The following is a 13,187-nucleotide window of genomic DNA, read 5'->3' on the forward strand; positions in this document are numbered from 1 at the left end:
CACATCAACAAAATTGCAGTGTATGCTCTACTGGGAAAAGATTTCAGGAAACAAAAAACCAGAAATTTCTCCTTACCAAATCCAAAAGACACACGGTTTGATCAAAAATCATATCGGCCTCCATTCACTTCCAATAGCTCTCCTCATACGCAGGTAGGTAGTCAGAGGGGACAGCACCCTCAAAAGGGACAACAACCTGCACAGTAAAAAGTGTCCTTTACACAAGGTCCAAAAACCAGCTTATACAAGAAAAGGAAAAGCAACACCTGGAATGCCCATAAAGGGAAAAGACAGAGGCAGACTCCTCCAATAGGAATTGTTTGGTCGGCGATCAACTTCAGAATTTTCACAAGGAATGGAAGTCTTCTCTTTGGGGACACAGCATCATTCTAAATGGACAGGGGTGGAAATGGTCTCACCCACCTCCACCTTTGAAAGGGTACTTCAAAAAACCAGACCCCTCTATGAAAGATTATTTGCAGAAGGCCCTCTTAAAAGGAGCCATAGAGAAACATTCTTACATTCGTCACCAGCCACGTCTCTTCAGGGTTCCCAAAAAAGATTCTTCAAAACGAAGGGTGATCCTTGATCTGTCAACATTGAACAAACACATTGTTTGCCAAAAGTTTCGAATGACTACCAATGCCCAAGTACATTCCGTCATTTCAAAAGGGACCTGGACAGTTTTTATAGGTCTGAAAGACGCATATTGGCACGTTCCTTTTGCCGTTCCCTTCCGCCCCTCCCTAGGGTTCCGGATAGGAAAAAGTACATACAGATTCAAGATCATGCCCTTTGGGCTAAACATTGCCCCGAGAATCTTTACAAAATTGGTGAAGGTAGTTGTTCGGGAACTCAGGAAAGAAGGAATACATGTGATAGCTTATTTAGACAGCTGGTTAGTTTGTGGAGCCACAAGAAAAGTGTGCCTTAAAAACCAAGGAATAGTAGTCAACATACTCCAGTCAAAAAGGTTTATAATAAATTGGAAAAAATCCTGCATCACACCCAGCAGACATTTTCAGTGGCTGGGAATGTGTTGGGACACGCTTCACAGCCTTTTGTATCTTCCCCTCAAAACTCAAAACAGAATAAGGAAAAACCTCAAAAGGTTCCTGACACAGCCTACTGCTTCCATACGGCAATTAGAGCACATGATGGGTGTGCTACAGTTTGCATCTATAGCAGATCCAATATACAGCTCCCACTCAGAATAGACAAATAGATTTCAACAATAAAATAAAACTTCCGTACTATGAAACATCCAAAAAGCCATGGAACACCTCAGGTCTAATAATCCTTTCATTTTCCATTATCCCAAATCCACAGGGAGTTCGCTCATTAATGTATACTTGAATAAAAGAGGAGAAGAAGCTGGGGTATACAAGATACCATGTAGCAATTGTCATGAGATTTACCATGGGGAAACTGGTAGATCCATCTCACAGAGATTAACAGAGCACAAAAGATCAGTGCGATATGCATCGGAGAACTCGGGGATTTTGCTACATATTAGGGACAAAGGCCATACTACTAACTGGAGTGGGGCAGAGCTGGTTTTCAAAAGTAGCTGTCTGTACAAAAGGATGATACTGGAATCTGCTATCATCAATCAAACCAACAATATGAACCTGTTAGGACATTGGAAATCGGATGACATCGACGAACTAATCCTTAGGCCGCTTCTCAAGCAGATGTCCAAGAACATCCGACCACCGGACAAGTTGCCAGACGAGTTAATAAGGCCAGAAATCACCAGAGAATATTCTAATCCCATCCTTCCTTGGTCATCAGTAGAGACTTACTGCCACACCTACATATGCTTGTATATAAACTCTTGCAAGATATCTTATGTCCATATTTTACCAGTGATCAGGAGCAACAGAAGGAAGTGCTCGAAATATGTGGTTGCAACGTTCAAATAATGTTTTATGGGCCTTTTATCTTCATATTATACTGTTGTATTACAGTAAAAGACATTCATGTGTGTATGTTATGGGCCTTTTTATCTTATATTATACTGTTGTATTACAGTAAAAGACATTCATGTATGTATTTACATAACCTTAGCAGATGGTAAAGGTAAAATTCAATCAATTTAAAAGGCTGGCTATGAAAAAAAGAGAGAGAGAGAGAGAGAGAGAGAGAGAGAGAGAGAGAGAGAGAGAGAGAGAGAGAGAGAAATACTTTATGCACATTCTCCGAGGTTAAGAAAGTAATTTTCACAGAACGAAAACTCTTAGTTATGTCTTTGATATGTTTTATGAGTACATTAATGAATTCATTTTATCAACGTAGCCTGACCGAACAATCTCATCTCATGGGACAAAACTGCAAATTATGTATTGTATCATATTAAAAAATATAAATATAAACAAACTTTCCATACCAAATTTACACTTAACCCTCTTACGCCGGAGAGGTAAATAAAAAAAAGTCTCCCGTGTGCCGGAGGGGTTTCGGAGTGAGCGCGGAAGCGGAAAAAATATTTTTTTCAAAAAATCACAGCGTGCTTAGTTTTGAAGATTAAGAGTTCTTTTTTGGCTCCTTTTTTTGTCATTGCCTGAAGTTTAGTATGCAACCATCAGAAATGAAAAAAAATTATCATTATCATATATAAATAATGCAATATATGATAGCACAAAAACGAAATTTCATATATAATTGTATTCAAATCGCGCTGTGCGCAAAACGGTTAAAGGTAACAAAGGTAACAAGTTACTTTTTTTCGTTGTAATGTACACTAAATTGCGATCATTTTGGTATATAACACATTGTAAAACGATAAAAGCAACACAGAGAAAATATTATCACAAAATAATGCATGAATTCGTAACGCACGGACGTAAACAAATATTTTTTTCAAAAATTCACCATAAATCTAAATATTGTTATAGAGACTTCCAATCTCTTTCAAAATGAAGACAAATGATTGAATATTACTATACTGTAAGAGTATTAGCTTACAATTGCAGTTTTCGACCATATCTGACGAGTTAAAGTTGACCAAATGTCGAATTTTTTTATATTCATATTTTTTATATGCAATTATTTCGGAAATAAGAAAAGCTACAACCTTCAAATATTTTTTGTTTTATTCTACATGAAATTGCGCACATTTTCATATATAAAACTCTATGAAATGCCTAATAGGAAACGGAGCAAATATTCCGAGAATGGGACGTACGTATTTCGGAGATTTGTGGCGGAGAATCCACGTGCGGAGGGAAGGAAAGATTTTTTTTTAAATTCACCATAAATCTAAATATTTTGCTAGAGACTTCGAATTTGTTTCAAGATGAAGATAAATGACTGAATATTACTAGACTGTAAGATTTTTAGCTTACAATTGCGTTTTTCGACCATTTCGGTAGAGTCAAAGTTGACCGAACGTGGTTTTTTTTTCTATTTATCGTGATTTATATGCAAATATTTCGAAAATGAGAAAAGCTACAACCTTCAATTATTTTTTGTTGTATTCTACATGAAATTGCGCACATTTTCATATATAAAACTTTATGTAACGGCTAATCTAAAATGGTGCAAACATTACCACAATCGCACATATGATTTTTTCGGAAGAGTTACCGCGCGGACGTAAAGAAAATGTTATTTTTTTCATAAATTCACCATAAATCGAAATATTGTGCTAGAGACTTCCAATTAGTTGCAAAATTAAGGTAAATGATTGAATATTACTAAAACATGAGCGTTTTAGCTTACAATTGCGTATTTTGACCATTTCGGTAGAGACAAAGTTGACCGAAGGTTGAAATTTTGGCAATTATCGTTATTAATATGAAAATATCTCAAAACTGATAAAAGCTACAATCATGAGTATTTTATTGTTGTATTCTACATAAAAATGCACATATTTTCATATATAATACTTCATGTAACTGCTAATTTACAATGGTACAAAAATTAGGTCAAAGTGACGAAATAATTTCCGAGATGTGTCATAGATACTTTTTAGTGCGGCAAGAAAGAAATTCGCGCTTGCGCGCCTGCGTAACGATTGTAAACAAAACAACACCTTGATCCGTGAACTCACAGCATCCCCCAAGGCGCGTGATTCAAAAGTTTTAGGCTGGTAGGCCTATAAGTATTTTTCCGCGAATTTAAAAAAAAACTTTTGTAAGTCGACGTAAAATATGTCCAGTCGGCACACGGGAGACAAAAAATGTCGACGTAAAATACGTCCAGTCGGCGTAAGAGGGTTAAAAGCATGAAAACTTATACTAATTGTAGTACTAGTACTTCAGAAATCAATAAAAATTTAAGGATATAATTTTTTAAAAGTGCAGTAAGTGCGGTAACTTTTGTGAATGGAATCACATCTTGTAAAAGTACACTAACTGTAGGTTCTGTAATTACCTTAGTATCATATTTATGCACCTACAAAAATAAAAATTAATACATCTTTAATACAGATTTTACACGTAAAAGCTTTAAAACATAAAAAAATAAACAAACATTTTAGTAGGGTTTTGCAGTGTTACTTGAGTATTCGCAAATGTTCACATCTGTGAAAAATTCATGTACGATAATTACGTAGTTATTAGTTACATTCCAATGAAAAGTTCATGCTATTGTGAATTTGCACAACTCGATTTGCACAAGATTGAGGTATTACTCTAGGGTGTGTGTGTGTGTGGTGTGTGTGTGTGTGTGTGTGTGTGTGTGTGTGTGTGTGTGTGTGTGTATATATATATATATATATACACATTTGCCAATATCTTCATGTGCTCCCTGGAGGAGCAAATGCTCGATAATTGCCCATTAAGATTCTACCCCTTTTTTTTTCCCCCTTTTTTTATTCCAGGTTTGTTTGACGATACGTTCGGCCTCTTTAAAAGTGAATATGAAGCTGACCATCCTTCGTAAATATGCAATGCAATACATCCAGCATAAGTTTACGATCGAAAAAGAGGCGAACGACCGTCTACCATTCCTGGACGTTTTAGTTTTCAGAGAAAACGACTGTTTTAATACCACGAATTTTTAGGAAGAAAACTTTTACTGGACTTTGTACCAACTTTTATAGCTCCTGTTTTATGAATTTTAAGTCCAACTCTGTTTCTACCCTTCTCCACCGAGCATTGTCCTTACGTCGAACTGGGTCCTTTTCCATAACGAGATAACATTTTTAATTAACTTTTTTAACAATAACTGTTTCCCTACTAAGCTAATTTATAGGAAATTAGATCACCTACTGAAAAAACATTTCATTATTAAACCAAAAGTTTTGTAACTGTTCCCTAAAATGAAGTTCTATGCATGCTTTCCATTTACTCATGACATTAAATTTCACAAAAAGTTCACAGAAATCATTCATGGAACATTTTCATGCCATAAACATAAAATTAATCCCTAAGAACCCTTTCACCATCGGTTCCCTCTTTACCTCGAAGGAGCGATTATCACCTTATATGTCCTCTGGTGTTATTTATAAATATACTTGCCCTGAATGTCAAACAGGGACCTATGTGGGATCCACCAGCAGACTCCTTAAGGTGCGTATCGTTCGCCATCGTGCATAAGCTTCCGTACTGGCAGCAGGATTGCAAACCCAGAACACTCCAATATTAGAAATCACTCCAAAATATGTAAAACATATATCGATAATAAAGACTTCAGTATTTTAGGCCATACCACCAACCCGCACGACCTTGTTATTCTAGAATCGCTCTTAATTAAACAACTTGTTCCGTCGTTGAATACCCATACGTCTTCCTCCCCTCTGTATTTGTCTTGATTTGTGTTGTTTATTTATTGTTTTTATGTTTACGTTTAGTTTAACGCTGTCACTCCTCTAGGTCGGTCCTTAACTTCTTTGTTCTGTAACTGCTTTCAATCTTTTGTCAATTTTGCTTATTTTATGTTCATTTATCTTTCATTTTAATGTATGTCCTTTTAAATAATTTAACTTCCTTAATTTTAATGTGTATATTTTGTACACTTGTAAGAATAACTTTTTTAACTTTTGCATTTCTGAATTTTTAATACTTAGTTTTGTTTTTACAATTTTACTAGGAAATTTATTTTTCATTTTAACAGCCTGATGATGTAATTAACTTGATAATTACGAAAACGTTTTGCAATAAAGACAGCATGTACACTCTGGTTGTGTCCGTCCTTGCCTTATTCAGTTGAGTGGTTATATATATATATAATGATATAATATATATATATTATTATATATATAGATATTATATATAATATATATATTATAGATATTATATATCCCCAGGTTTATGTGTTGCCCGAGGTTAAGGCGCTTTTCAATTATATTCATCAGAAATTATTTCCAGGGTTACAATGCCTACAACGCTGATCTGGCACAAGAAATATAACACCAAAAATGCAAAATAATCAATATTTGAAGTTTTTTTTCATGAAAAATGAAATAAGAATGCAGTTTACATAGTTTTGAATGCACCCAAAACATTAAAAGTACGGTTTTCTTAGGATTTTTGACAATGTTCCGGCGGTTACAACGCGTCCCAAGAACGGAACCCTCGTTGTAACCCGGGGACTGCCTGTATGTGTGTGTGTGTGTGTGTGTGTGTATGTATATATTATATATATATATATATATATATATCTATATATATTAGGATATATATATATATATATATATAGATATATATATATATATATATATATATATGTGTGTGTGTGTGTGTGTGTGTCCGTGTATTAGTAGATGTCACTTAAAATGTCTGAAGATTCAACCTCATTAATCTTCTTATTCTAGCTCTGTCAACTTTTATCTTTTACACCAATCTAAACCTTCTTTTCTCTCTTCAACTACTTCCTTTATTATAAACCCATGAGAAAGGCAAAGGTGAAATAACTTCCTCTCCATAGCAACCCACTATTCATACAAATTCTACCAGATTCTATCAATATTTAACTTTTCATCTGCTTTCTTCATGTAAAGTTTCAACGGTTTTCTCCATAATGGTATGTGGATGCTATCAAATACCTTTTATAATCAATATCAGTAATCAAAGGCATATTTTTAAATTTCATATTGCTGCACAATTTATCATTATAAATATTTGGTATGTGCATCTGCCATTTCTAAAACCAGCTTGTTCATCACTAAGTATTTTATTAATGTCCTTCTATGGAGGAGTTATGGAGTTCCATTTGACAACGTCTGTCGCCGGAAAGGGAAGATAGAGAGAGCGAGAGAGAGAGAAGAGGAAAGAGAGGGAGGGTATAAATTGCTGTATGGATCGTTAACGACTGGATTGGCTGTTGGGGAGTTCTGGGTTGTCTGCTGGTGCTGTTGGAGATCAGAGTTCTGTGTTTTGAGTGAGTCTTTGGTCAGTCTTGGGTTAGAGCCTGTGACAGCCAGTAGTGTTAGCAGCAGTCGGTTGAAAGCATTGATGGTCAGCTAAGTTGTGTGTTTTGTTTGTTGTTTAGTTGTTGTTTTGCTTGTACTATGAGGTTTTTGTTGAGTTGTATGTGAATTCCTGTTGGATTGTATGTGAGTTGTTATGGTTGAGGGCTGTTGTTGGTGTTGTTAGTGGGTGTGTTGCTTTTTTGTGTTATTAATTGTTTTGTTGCGTTAAGTCCGGTTAGGTTGTGGTTGGTTTCCTTGGTTGTTTGCCTTTGTTGTTATATGGTTGATTTGTTCTGGTTGTTGTTCCTTGGGTTGTTTGGTTGTGTTCCTGTTGGGGTTGTTGGTTGTTTGTTTCCTTGGTTGTTTGCTGTGTTGTTGGGTTGTGGTTGTGTTCCTTGGTTGTTTGCTGTGTTGTTGTGTTGTTGTTGAGTTGTTGGGTTGCAGTCCTTGAATGTTGTGTTGTTGGGTTGTGGTCCTTGGTTTTTGGTTTGTTGTTGTTAACCCTTAAACGCCGACTGGACGTATTTTACGTCAACATTTTTTGTCTCTCGGGTGCCGACTGGACGTATTTTACGTCGACATACAAAAGTTTTTTTAAAAATTCGCGGAAAAATACTTTTAGGCCTACCAGCCAAAACTCTTGAATCACGCGCCCTTGGGGATGCTGGGAGTTCACGGATCTAGGTGTTGTTTGTTTTGTTACAATCGTTACGCAGGCGCACAAGCGCGAATTTCTTTCTTGCCGCACTAAAAAGTATCTGTGACACATCTCGGAAATTATTTCGTCACTTTGACATAATTTTTGTACCATTTTAAATTAGCCATTACATGGAGTATTATATATGAAAATGTGCGCATTTTTATGAAGAATACAACAAAAAAATACTCATGATTGTAGCTTTTATCAGTTTTGAGATATTTTCATATAAATAACGATAAGTGCCAAAATTTCAACCTTCGGTCAACTTTGACTATCGAAATGGTCGAAAAACGCAATTGTAAGCTAAAACTCTAATATTTTAGTAATATTCAATCATTTAACTTAATTTTGCAACTAATTGGAAGTCTCTAGCACAATTTTTCGATTTATGGTGAATTTATGAAAAACTTTTTCCTTACGTCCGCACGGTAACTCTTCCGAAAAAATCATACATGCGATTGTGGTAATGTTTGCACCATTTTAAATTAGCCGTTACATAAAGTTTATATATGAAAATGTGCGCAATTTCATGCACAATAAAACTAAAAACAACCCATGGTTGTAGCTTTTATCAATTTTGAAATATTTTCATTATTATAAGTGACAAATTTTCAACCTTCGATCAACTTTAACTCTACCGAAATGGTCGAAAAACGCAATTGTAAGCTAAACCGCTTATATTCTAGTAATATTCAAGCATTTACCTTCAGTTTGCAACAAATTGGAAGTCTCTAGCAAAATATTTCGATTTATGGTGAATTTATGAAAAAAATAACATTTTCTTTACGTCCACGCGGTAACTCTTCCGAAAAAATCATACGTGCGATTGTGGTAATGTTTGCACCATTTTAAATTAGCCGTTACATAAAGTTTTATATATGAAAATGTGCGCAATTTCATGTAGAATACAACAAAAAATAATTGAAGGTTGTAGCTTTTCTCATTTTCGAAATATTTGCATATAAATCACGATAAATAGAAAAAAAACCACGTTCGGTCAACTTTGACTCTACCGAAATGGTCGAAAAACGCAATTGTAAGCTAAAAATCTTACAGTCTAGTAATATTCAGTCATTTATCTTCATCTTGAAATAAATTCGAAGTCTCTAGCACAATATTTAGATTTATGGTGAATTTAAAAAAAAATCTTTCCTTCCCTCCGTGCGCGGATTCTCCGCCACAAATCTCCAAAATATTTTCTCCGTTTCATATTAGGCATTTCATAGAGTTTTATATATGAAAATGTGCACAATTTCATGTAGAATAAAACAAAAAATATTTGAAGGTTGTAGCTTTTCTTATTTCCGAAATAATTGCATATAAAAAAATATATATATAAAAAATTCGATATTCGGTCAACTTTACCTAGTCAGATATGGTCGAAAACTGCATTTGTAAGCTAATATTCTTACAGTTTAGTAATATTCAATCATTTTTCTTCATTTTGAAAGAAATTGGAAGTCTCTAGGACAATATTTAGATTTATGGTGAATTTTTGAAAAAAATATTTGTTTACGTCCGTGCGTTACGAATTCATGCATTATTTTGTGATAATATTTTCTCTGTGTTGCTTTTATCGTTTTACGATGTGTTATATACCAAAATGATTGCAATTTAGTGTACATTACAACGAAAAAAAGAAGTAACTCGTTACCTTTAACCGTTTTGCGCATAGCGCGATTTGAATACAATTATATATGAAATTTCGTTTTTGCGCTATCATATATCGCATTATTTATATATGATAATGATAATTTTTTTCATTTCTGATGGTTGCATACTAAACTTCAGCCAATGACAAAAAAAGGAGCCAAAAAAGAACTCTTAATCTTGAAAACTAAGCGCGCTGTGATTTTTTGAAAAAAATATTTTTTCCGCTTCCGCGCTCACTCTGAAACACTTTCGGCACACGGGAGACTTTTTTTTTTTACCGCTTCGGCGTTTAAGGGTTAATGTCTCAGCGACCTCGACCAGTGGACAGTACAGCATAGCCCGGAGTAACTGGAGTGATTGGGTAAGTACATGTATTTTGAGAGTTTTTTTGTTTTTTGGGTTTGTGCTTTCATGTTCTGGTTGGTATAGGTCAATTGTCCAGCGTGAATTCTGTAGTGTAAAGAAGAAAGTGTGACTGAGGGTGGGTTTGGCAGCTGGAGTGATTAGGTTTATGTGGGGGAGATTTGCAGCTTGCTTTTAAGCTTGTTATCCTGCCCCGAACAGGGACTGTTTGTGCAGCAGCTGCAGGACGATTGGGGTAGTGAGTTGTGTGATTGGTAAAGAAAGTGAGGATGGAAGGGTTGAAGGAGATAGAGAGACTGAAGGAGGAGCTGAGGTTGGCGAGGGAAGCTAAGGAAAGGTTGGAAGTGGAGAATGAGAGGTTAAGGGTAGAGTGTGAGGAGCTGAAGAGCGAGTTAGAGGAAATGAGAAGAATGCTAAGGAGTGCAAAAGTGGAAATGAAAGAAGAGGTGAAAGGAGCAGAAGAGAGAATGGTTGAGAAAATAGACATAAAATTCGGGGTAATGATGAATGCAGTGCAAGAGATGATGCAGGAAATGATAAAGGGATTCATGGGAGAGGGAACTGTAGGAGGTAGGCCTACTGGGTCTGGTGACGGGCCAGGAGTGGTAAAGGAAGCAAAAGAGCTAGTGGATGAGAGTAAAAGTGAAGGTGATTTGGTTGTGATAGGTAAGGGAAAGAATGGGAAGACACAGGATAAGGATAAACCTGAGGACAAGAATAAGAAGGGGGCTGAGGAAAAGAAGAAGACTAAAGGAAAGAAGGTTGGTGAGGGTGATGGACAGGATGAGACTAGGACTGAATACATTGGGAAAAGGGCTGAGAGTATTTGGAAGAGGGAAAGAAGGGTCAGAATAGAAGTAGCGAAAGTGAGAGTGAGAGTGAGCAGGAAGTACGAGAGGCTGTGTATATGAGGGAGGTACTCTGATGTGCACAATACAAGGAATATGGTAGTAGGGACATAAGGGACTTTTTTAAAGAATATGAGAGGTATTGTGAGGCAAAGTATGGGGATAACAAGAGTCTGGGCAAGAGAGTTAGGTAGCTTTTTGACAGGATTTTTGTTGAGTATGTATGGGGTAATGATGAGTGTAGGGAATGTGTCATATGAGAGTGTGAAAGCCAGGATTATAGAACAGGCAAAGAGGATAAAGAGTAGCGTTAGATATAGGAGAAAGCAAGATTTTGAAGAGGCAAGAATGAATGTTGGTGAGTCGTTGTCAATGTATGTCTGTAGGTTAGAGACATTAGCCAGGAAAAAGTTTAGGGACAAAGGGATAAATGAGTGTAAGGAGTTAGTGCTGAAGTTGTTGGCGACTGTACCAGTGTGTGTATATGAGTTTATGAATCTGAAATGTAAGGAGAAAATGGGATGGACGAATGAAAGGTTGACCTGGAACAACATTTTAGAAATAGTAGAGGATTACGAGTTATATAGGTGTATGGAAGAGAGTAGAAGTGTTAGTGTTAGGACTGAAGTAGCTGAGGTTATACCAGAATTTAAAAGCTATAGGGAGGCAGTTTTGGAAGGGCCGAGGCAAATGGCAGAGCGAGTGGTAGATAGGAGCATTACGGCACGTAACGTGAGTGTAGTTAGCCTTAAAAAAGATAGGAGTGTAAGAGTTGGAAGACTAGGGTCAGTTAGTTGTGAGCGAGTGCAGCAGTGTAATAGATGTGGTAAGCCAGGACACAGGAAGAATGAATGTCGGTGGGCGTTAGGAGCGTGCTTTGGGTGTCGGCAAACAGGGCATTTGGTGAGCGAGTGTAAGAGATATAGGGATAATAAATGTTATGGGTGTAGATAGGCAGGGCACATGGCTAGTGGATGTCGGGGTACCCGTATGAACGTAGTTTGCGGCAACTGCGGGAAGAACGGGCATTATGCTAGGATGTGTAAAGAGCAGTGTGCAAAGTGTGTTGAATGTGGAATGAAAGGTCACGTGGTGAGTGTGTATAGGTGAAAGAGGATGAGTCAGGCTGGGATTCGGGACACTAGGTGTTAAGGGGATTCAGTTGGGTGGGTCCTCTAGTATGCGGCAGTATGTTAGGGAGAATGCGATGAGCAAGTGGTTGAGGGTGAATAAATGTGACCTAAGTGCCAGTGAGCAGATGAGTCTGAAAGATTGGCAGTTGGTGTTGGTTGAGTATGGAAGAAAGCGGAAGAAGGTAAGGAAAGGGAATGAAAGGGAGAAATGTGAGCTGCATGATAGAGGGGTTAGTGTTGGGGTAAAAATGGCGGATAAGGCATGTAATACGGGTGACTTTGACAGAAGGAATGATACATATAGCGTGTGGGTTTGAATTGTCAGGGTTTAGTGAAGTTTCACCGGGAAGGGAATCAGGTGGTAAGGATGTAGTTGGCAGTATGAATGAGTCTCTTTGGGAGTTTGGCAGGAGTGCAAATGAGGTAAGTGATTTGGTGGCAGAGTTACGAGAGATATTCGGACAAGAGTTGGAAGGGGTAGATGAGATAGTGAATGGGATCTGGGAGGATGGTAGTGAGGGAGATGGTAACGGGAGTCTGATTGGAAGTGACCTGGGAGAAGTTGATGGCGGTGTAGCTGAGTGTGTGTATGAGGGCCCTCAAACAAGATCCAGGGGACCTGTGTCCGAGCATCCATGGGTGTTGCAGAAGGCTATTTAGTGTGGGTGTTGTGAGTGTAAGGAGACATTGTCAAATGTAACGGGGGAGGAAATATGGAGGAGTTATGGAGTTCCATTTGGCAACATCTGTGTGAGAGAGAGAGAGAGAGAGAGAGAGAGAGAGAGAGAGAGAGAGAGAGAGAGAGAGAGAGAGAGAGAGAGAGAGAGAGAGAGAGAGAGGGTGTAATTGCTGTATGGATCGTTAACTGAGTTTTGAGTGAGTCTTTGGTCAGTCTTGGGTTAGAGCCTGTGACAGCCAGTAGTGTTAGCAGCAGTCGGTTGAAAGCATTGATGGTCAGCTAAGTTGTGTGTTTTGTTTGTTGTTTAGTTGTTGTTTTGTTAGTTTGGTATTGTTGCTTAAGAGTTGTTGTACTATGAGGTTTTTGTGAGTTCCTGTTGGATTGTATGTGAGTTGTTATGGTTGAGGGTTGTTGTTGGTGTTGTTAGTGAGGGTGTGTGTTGCTTTTTTGTGTT

General features: G+C 37.2%; 2 protein-coding genes across 2 annotated transcripts in view; one reads left to right on the forward strand and one right to left on the reverse strand.

Annotated features, from left to right (window-relative positions):
• Positions 1–13,187, forward strand: part of LOC135216540 (adenylate cyclase type 9-like) — a 702,034-nt gene that overhangs the window by 380,528 nt on the left and 308,319 nt on the right. The gene's annotated exons all lie outside the window — the stretch shown is intronic.
• LOC135216539 (adenylate cyclase type 9-like) overlaps positions 1–13,187 on the reverse strand; it is a 251,737-nt gene that overhangs the window by 44,051 nt on the left and 194,499 nt on the right. The gene's annotated exons all lie outside the window — the stretch shown is intronic.

Source organism: Macrobrachium nipponense, chromosome 6 (assembly GCF_015104395.2).
Source record: "Macrobrachium nipponense isolate FS-2020 chromosome 6, ASM1510439v2, whole genome shotgun sequence".
Classification (NCBI taxonomy): domain Eukaryota; kingdom Metazoa; phylum Arthropoda; class Malacostraca; order Decapoda; family Palaemonidae; genus Macrobrachium; species Macrobrachium nipponense.